The 8,638-nt window shown below is 43.2% G+C and overlaps 1 long non-coding RNA gene across 1 annotated transcript; it reads right to left on the minus strand.

The window, feature by feature from the left end:
- Positions 1-896: 896 nt before the first annotated feature.
- On the minus strand, positions 897-6,020 carry LOC129008047 (uncharacterized). Its single transcript, XR_008492455.1, has 3 exons — positions 5,951-6,020; positions 3,315-3,418; positions 897-1,654 (listed from the first exon to the last, which is right to left on the minus strand). It is a non-coding gene; the product is annotated as an uncharacterized LOC129008047 (long non-coding RNA).
- Positions 6,021-8,638: the final 2,618 nt, after the last annotated feature.

An 8,638-nucleotide genomic window follows, 5' to 3' on the forward strand; every position in this document is an offset into this window, starting at 1 on the left:
GTGGACTAGACTTGGTGGCTCCTTTTTAATGAATAGAGAATGGCAGATGTGATGGAATGGCGCTTCCAAGATTAGGGTACAAAAAGACTATGGCTCTCATCTTGGATCTCTCTCTCTCTGTCTGTCTCTCATCACCACCTGCTATGTTGCAAGGACACTCAGAACACATGGTGATTTACCAAGGTCTATCAGCAACTGCAGGAATGAGCTTGGAAGCAGATTTAAGGCCTGCAACAGCCATGAGCGTGAGCTTAAAAGCAGATGCTTTCAACCAATACCTTGACTATAGCCTCATGAGGGTCTCAGGGTCCCATTCTTTCCAATCAGGTCCCTGACCTTGGTATAGCAGATCTGCTGTTCTTGAGAATTCAGTCTTCTTTGGAGTCTCATCACTTTTATAATTTAAGTTCTGGGCCTGATCCTTAGTTTTCTCTGCCCTCCAGTACAGGAGATCAGTCTCTTTATACACTACCAAAGATATCCTCAAGCGCTTACACTTTGCCTTATGTTGGTAATTAATCATTCTGGGCCTTTCATTGTCTTTCTCCAGTGAAACTATGCACCCACCACCCCCAGCAACGGCCATCTCATTCTACAGTCTTTACAAATGCTATTTATACAGAACCTCTCAAGTGCTTGATGTGCTGCAGCCCCTAGTACATTAATATCTACCTATATCCTGTGCCAGCTCATCACCAGCGAAAGTGTTAGCAATTGCACCCTAACCGCATGCCGGGGGCTCCCACTGTTCCACCTACTGTTTGTAATGGGGTCCTCAGAACCAGTCAGCCAGTGAGCGGCACAGTTCCCAAATCCCATTTCTGAGACTGCTGTCTTAGGCCAACTAACTGCTGTTGTAGGTCAGGTTTCCTGGGAAACAGACTCAGAAGCAGAGATTTGCATGTAAGCAGTTTATTGAGTTTTGGGAACAACACCTGTGAGAAGGAAAGGAGACTGGATTGGGTAGAGAGAGAAGTTGGGCTCTGATGCAGTCACAACAGATGCTTCAGGAGATTCTACGGGGAGATCAGAAACTGGGATGGCCCTTTGGAGGTGTTCAATCAAGATGAGGAAGCCAGGCCTTCGTACGCACCACTGACTTGTCATTGGATGCAGGATGCCCCAGCGGGGGGATCTCATCTTGGGCAATGCAGCTTCCTTTGGTTGAGGGCAATTCCTAGAAGAGACTCCATTGTGAGCAGTCCGCAGCTAACACTCCTTGCAGCTGAGGGAATAAGTAACCTGGTTCTGAAGGAGTGACTGGGAGGCATAACCACACTCCACTCCAGTGAGTGCTGTTACTGTACCCCTTTTAGAGATAAGTAAAACTGAGACACGGAGTAGGTAAGTAACTTCCCCAGCCAGGGAGTAACAGAGCCAGGGCCCATGCTCTGATGCCTCTCCAGGAGGAGGAGGAGAAGGAAGATCCTTCCTCTATTCCTGGGATCATGGCCAAGTCAAGGAACAGGTTAGGCAGGCTAAGTCTGCTTTTTATATTCTAGGGTCTCCATACTGGTGCCCTTTTCTCTCTTCTTAGAGTCTTCGTCCCAGACCTCAGCCTCGAAGGCATGGGAGGGAGCATTTCGGGCTTGGGAGCGGAGATGATGTTGTCTGGGTGGGAGTAGGCATGACTGGTGTTGAGGCAATGACTAGACTACAAAAAAACAGTTTTGAAAGACAAGTCGAGGGAGGTAAAGTGAGATTGTGAGGCTAAGGTCAACTATGGGGGTCTGAATAGTCAAGCTAAGGAATTTGAACACTACTTTGTGCAGTGATGAGGGGAGTGGAGGGTTCTGAGTAGAAGCGGGTGGGTGAGAATGATGTTCACAGCGTTGCTGGAGGAAGATTTTAATGTGTCCCGGGGCTGTGGATGAACTGGTGGCAGAGACTGGAGGCAGGGAAGTCTGTTAGGAGGCTGCAGCAACAGTCTAAGAGCCGGGAGGAAGCAGAGACAGTGAGAATAGCCAAGAGAATACTAGGCTAGGCATGCTGAGGCAACAGTGTCAGCAATCCAAGCACGTTAAAGGCGATCCTCTTAGGAGATACCAACATGGACAACAGGACCTCAAGTGTGCTCCACAAAGGACCGTACGGCAAAGCTTCATTGACATGAAAGCATTCAAGGGCTTACTATGGAAAAGGCAGCAGAAATTGCTTTCCCCCAGTGGAAGTGTAAGCACCGACGTGACAACTAATACATGAGTACAGGAGGGCACGTGGGTACACAGGTGACTATTTGTCAATCTAGGTAAGGATTTTATTTAAAAACACTGATATGGTAATGCTGTGTGCCAGGCACTGTTCTCTATGTGAAGGTCAACTCAATCATTTATTGTCACTGCAATTCTGTTACGTAGGTGTTATGGGAAAACTGAGGTTCAGAGAGTTTAAGTAATTTGCCCAAGGTTACCCAGTATTTTGGTCAGCTTAAACGGTTATAACAAAATACCATAAGATGGATGGCGTATAAACAGACATTAATTTCTCCCAGTTCCGGGGGCTGGAAGTCTGAGATCAGGCTGCCGGCATGGGCAGGGGGCTGGTGGGGGCCTCTTTTGGGCTGCAGACTGCCCGCTTCTTCTTGTATCTCTGCGTGGTGGAAAACCAGCAAGGGAGCTCTCTGGGTTAAGGTCACCAATCTAATCACGAGGGTTCCACCCTCCTGACCTAATTATCACCCACAGTCTCCACCTCTTAACACCATCATATTGAGGGTTAGGATTTCAGCATAGGAATTTTGGGGGTACGCACACATTCATTCCATAACATCTAGTAATCTAGTAAGTGGAAGAACCAGGATTCAAACCCAGACGCTGTCTCCATATTTCACACCACTAACCACCCTGCTCTGCTCAGGATGCCCTGTGATGCGCTATGATAAAAATGAAAGTGGGAGCCAAGCACGGTAGCTCAAGACTGTAATATCAGCAATTTGGGAGGGCCAGGTGGGAGGGTCACTTGGGCCCAGAAGATCGAGACCAGCCTAGGCCACATAGTGAGATCCCAGCTCTACAAAAATTTAAAAATAAAAAAAATGAGCTTGGCATGGGGGCCTGTGCCTGTGGTCCCAGCTACTTGGAAGGCCAAGGTGGGAGGATCATTTGACTCTGGGAGGTGGAGGCTATAGTGAGCCGTGATCGCATCACTGCACTCCAACTTGGGTGACAGAGTGAGACTCTGTCTCAAAAAAAAAGAAAAAAAAAGTGGGGATAAAAAGATAATAATCGCCAACTTACTGGTAAGTCCAGTTGAACTTTAAAAATTGCCAAGATTTCTAATTTTTATTTTTGAGCATATTGCTTCCACACTTTTACCTGTGACTTCATCTTATCTTCTCTCTCATATTTTGGATTCATAAACACCTTTTGGGAAGCCACGCCCATCGCTCTGTCTCGGGCTTGATCATGATCAGAACAGCCTGAAATAATCCCATACGTCCACAATGACAAACGGTGGAGCATCTTAGTATTAGGGGGTTAGTCACTTACTCTCCTTAAGTGCTTTCTTTGTTCATATGGAAAACAACTGTAGAACACCTGCCCTGTGTGGTCACTGGGCTGAAGATTAGAAATACAGAGAAGAGGCCGGGTGCATGGCTCACGCCTGTAATCCCAGCACTTTGGGAGGCCAAGGCGGGTGGATCACCTGAGGTCAGGAGTTCAAGACCAGCCTGGCCAACATGGTGAAACCCCATCTTTACTAAAAATACAAAAAATTAGCTGAGCATGGTGGAGGGTGCCTGTAATCCCAGCTAATCGGGAGGCCAAGGCAGGAGAATCCCTTGAACCTGGGAGGTGGAGGTTGTAGTGAGCTGAGATCACACCATTGCACGCCAGCCTGGGCAATGAAAGCGAAACTCTGTCTCAAAAAAAAAAAAAAAAGAAAGAAAAATAAATACAGAGAAGAATAAGGCTTGGCCCCTGTGCTTGAGGGGTTTGTAGTCTGAGGGACTCTGGTCATCCCAGGTCCCCCATCCAGAATTCTAAAAGCAATTGGCAATAGGGAGGCAGGGGAACATTCTATGGCTGTTGGAAGCAGCCGGGGGTGGGGTGGAGTTGACGGTACTGGTATAAGGAGGAGACTGGGGCAGTTATGCCGTAAGGGGAAATGTGAAACCTTGTCTTGATACACTTCTCAACCGGACCCTCAAATGCTTATCAGCTATTTTCTCACAGTCTTGGAAGAAGCCCGGGGGGGGCCCTATTTTATTGACATTTTGATATATCCATGAAAGAGTTAGGTGGTTTGCTCAATGTGCGTAGAATTCTCTGTCCTCCAATTTCATCAAGTACGTTTCTATCCTTAAAAAGTGCTTGATAGAGAAAAGAGTACATACAACATGTATCTAAGTACAAAGCATACATCATAAAATGAACACTTATAAACTGCCCAACTTAATAACATTTCCAATTCTGTTGGCTACCCGTGAACTCCTCCCTAATCCCACCCCCTGCCTACCTCCCAGAAGTAACTGCTGTCCTGGATTTTGTGTTTATCATTTCCTTGCTTTTTAGGATAGTTTCATCACACATATGTGACACTAAACAATAGATTGTTTAGTTTGGCTTACTTTTTTAGATTTATAAAAATGGTTTCCTTCAGTATAGAGTCAGCTGTGACTTGCTTTTTGCATTTCACATTGTATCTCTAAGATTCTTCCAAATTGCCCAGTGTAGCTGTACTTCATTTTCACAGCTGTTGATTAATTCATTCAATAAACATTGATTGGGTCCCTGTAATATTCTATTAAGTAAATATATCACAATTTATATAGTCTCCTATCAATGAATGTTTGTGTTGTTTGTGTGTGTGTGTGTGTGTGTGTGTGTGTGTGTTTGCCTTTGTCAGTAATGCTATTGGGAACATTCTTGTACATGGCTCCTGAAACATATGTGCAAGATTTTCTCAAGAGCACTGGTTTTCCAATTGGGATTCATGGCCTTTAGTGGGTCATAAAATCAATTTGATAGATTCAATCAACGCTCAAAAAAAAAGAAAGACAGAAACAGAGCAGAAACTGAGTTCCTTTCGTGTACAAACTGAGTTCCTTTCTAAGTATCTCCATGAAACTTTTGTTTCAGTTACGTTTGTGTATCCTGGGTTATGATGTGAAGGGATTTTCTTTTTTTTTTCTTTTCTTTTTTGTTTTTTTCCCGAGACGGAGTCTTGCTGCGTTGCCCAGAGCTGGAGTGCAATGGCACGATCTCAGCTCACTGCAACCTCTGCCTCCCAGGTGCAAGCAATTCTCCTGCCTCAGCCTCCCGAGTAGCTGGGATTACAGGTGCATGCCACCACACCCGGCTAATGAGATTTTCTTACTATAGTTCATAGAAAAGTTTGAAAGCCCTTGCTCTAGGGTGGTGCTTCTTAAACTATCTATGTGAGCTTTAAATTTTTTTCCAATCTGTCACAGACTGATACTTTTGTAAAATACAACAAAAATTAACTACTTGGAAAATGAAATTTTAAGAATTCAAAGACATACAAAATATAAACCCGAATTTTTAATTCAACAGACATAAATTCAACAGACATAAATTATAATCCAATGAATATAGTGTGGCAGTTTTTCACAAAAGACAAAATATGGAAGCAACCCGAGGGTCCACTGGTGGATGAATGGATAAACAAAATGTGGTAGAAACATACAATAGAATATTACTTACCCTTTGAAAGGAAGTAAATTCTGACACATGCTACAACATGGATGAACCTTGAGGACATGAGGGCGAATGAAATCAACCAGTCACGAAGGGACAAAGCTATATGATTCCACTTATATGAGTACTTAGAGCAGTCAAGATCATAGAGACAGAAAGCAGAATCGTGGCTGATAGGGGCTGGGAGAAGGGGAAGTTGTTGGTATGTGTATCAGTCTGTTCTCACGCTACTAATAAAGACACATTCGAGACTGCGTAATTTATAAAGGAAAGAAGATTAACTGACTCACAGTTGAGCATGGCTGGGGAGGCCTCAGGAAACTTACAATCATGGCGGAAGGAGAAGCAAACACATCCTTCTTCACATGGCAGTGGCAAGCAGAGGTTCTGAGCCAAGCTGTGGCAGGAGGGGAAAGCCCTTTATAAAACCAGCAGATCTCGAGAGAACTCACTCACTATCACGAGAACAGCATGGAAGTAACTGCCCCCCATGATTCAATTACCTCCCACTGGGTCCCTCCCACAACATGTGGGGATTATGGGAACTACAGTTCAAGATGAGATTTGGGTGGGGACACAGCCAAACCATATCAGTATGTAATTTCAGTTTGGGAAGATAAAGTTCTAGAGATTCATGGTGGCGATGGTTGCATGACAATGTGAATGTACTTAATGTCACCAAATTGTATGCTTAAAATGGTTAAAATGGTCAATTTTACGTTATGGATATTTCACTATGATTTTTTAAATGTCTAAACAAATAAATATAGTGTGTCAGTATCAAGTTGCTATGAACTTTTTTACATGCTTACTCTTTCTGTATTTCTAACAGATTATTCACATATCAGCAACAGGACCATACTTTGAGTAGCATTGCTTCAGGTTGTACATCTAAGAACAGATCAACTGGTGTATAGGCTAGGCACATGTTTACCTTTACAAGATAATCCCAAATTGTTTTCCAAAGAGGCTCTTCAATTTTATACTCCCAATAGCAGGTGTATTAAGAATTTTCTTTGCTCCTCATCCTTGCCAATACTTAGAACTGTCAGAATTCTTAATGTTTGCCAATCTGGTGGGTGTAAAATAGTATCTAGTTTTGGTCTTATTTGCATTTCCCTGATTATTAATAAACTTGAGCATCTTTTTATATCTTTATTGACGAGTGTTTTTAATTTTGTGAAATGCCTGTTTAAATCTTTTGCTCATTTTTCTACTGGGCTGTTGGTATTTTATTATTGATTTGTAAGAGTTTGTTTAATCAACAAATATTTACTGAGCACCTGCTATGTGCCAGGCACTCTTGTGTATTATGTATGCAGTGAGCAAAATACACCAAAATTCCTGGTCTCATTTCAAAGTTTGTTGGGGACAGCAGGAGGCAGGCAATCAAATCATTTAGTTAAATAGGTAGTATGTATGGCAATGATAAATGTTGAGGTTAAAAATAAGGCAGGAGCCGGGCATGGTGGCTCATGCCTATGATCCCAACACTTTGGGAGGCTGAGGAGGGTGGATCACTTGAGGTCAAGAGTTCAAGACCAGACTGACCAATATGGTGAAACCCCATCTCTACTAAAAATACAAGAGTTAGCCAGGCGTAGTGGCACATACCTGTAGTCCTAGCCACTTGGGAGGCTGAGGCAGGAGGATTACTTGAACCCAGGAAACAGAGATTGCAGTGAGCCAAGACTGTGCCACTGCACTCCAGCCTGGGCAACAGAGCAAGACTCTGTATTAAAAAAAAAAAAAAAAAAGGCAGGAAAGGCAATAGGCAGGGAGTGGTGCAGGGAGTGGTGGTGAGCTTTGCAATTTTTGAACAGTGGTCAGGAAAGGTTTTTTGAGAAATATGACATTTGAGCAAAGATCCTGAAAGAGATGAGGACATGTACAGGTAGATGGCTGTAGGAAAAGTTGATTATATATTCATTTGTCAGTTACATGCATTACAGATACCTTCTCCCACTTTGTGGCTTGCCTTCTCACTTTCTTGAAGATGTATTTTGAAAGAAGTTCTTATTTTTAATATGCTGCATCAGTCTTTTATTTTATGGCTAGTACATTTTGTACCTTGTATAGAAAATCTTTCCCTGTCCAACATCATAAAGGAATTCCATATTTTCTCTGAAAGTTTTAAAGTTTTGCCTTGTACATTTTGCTTTTAATTTATACAGAATTTACTTTTGGAGATGGTATGATATAGGGATCTATCTTTCCCCCCATGTGAATAACGAATTGTGGGTACCACTTATTAGATAGTCTACCCTTTTCCTGTGGTCTGTGATGCCATCTCTGTCATAAATCAGGTTTTTATATATGTGCAGATCTGCTTTGGGGGATTCTGTTCAATTCCATTTGTCAATGTGTTTGTCCCTATAGCTATACCACACTCTATTACTTACTATGACTTTATATTATGTTTTTATACATGAAGACTTGGTTACTCTTAGGACTCCATCCTTCCATATACATTTTAGAATCAGCTGCTTGCCAAGTTCCTTGAACACCCTCTTGAGATATTAACTAGAGTTCAGTTGACACTGTAGATCAATTTGAAGAGAATTGACATCATTTCTTTCCTTCCCTTCCCTTCCCTTCCCTCTCCTCTCCTCTCCTCTCCTCTCCTCTCCTCTCCTTTCCTCTCCTCTCCTCTCCCTTTCTTTCTTTCTTTTTTTCTTTCTTTCTTTCTCTCTTTCTTTCTTCTTTCTTTTTGTGACAGGGTAGAGGCTGGAGTGCAGTAGCACAATTACAGCTCACTCCAACCTCTGCCTCCTGAGCTCAAGTGATCCTCCAACTCAGCCTCCTGGGTAGCTGGGACTACAGGCATGCACCATCACACCCAGCTAATTTTTGTAATTTTTGTAGAGATGGAGTTTAACCATGTTTCCCAGGCTGGTCTTGAATTCCTGGGCTCAAGAGGTCCTCTCACCTTGGCCTCCCAAAATGCTAGGATTATGGGCATGAGCCACCATACCTGG

Source organism: Pongo pygmaeus, chromosome 9 (assembly GCF_028885625.2).
Source record: "Pongo pygmaeus isolate AG05252 chromosome 9, NHGRI_mPonPyg2-v2.0_pri, whole genome shotgun sequence".
Classification (NCBI taxonomy): Eukaryota; Metazoa; Chordata; class Mammalia; order Primates; family Hominidae; genus Pongo; species Pongo pygmaeus.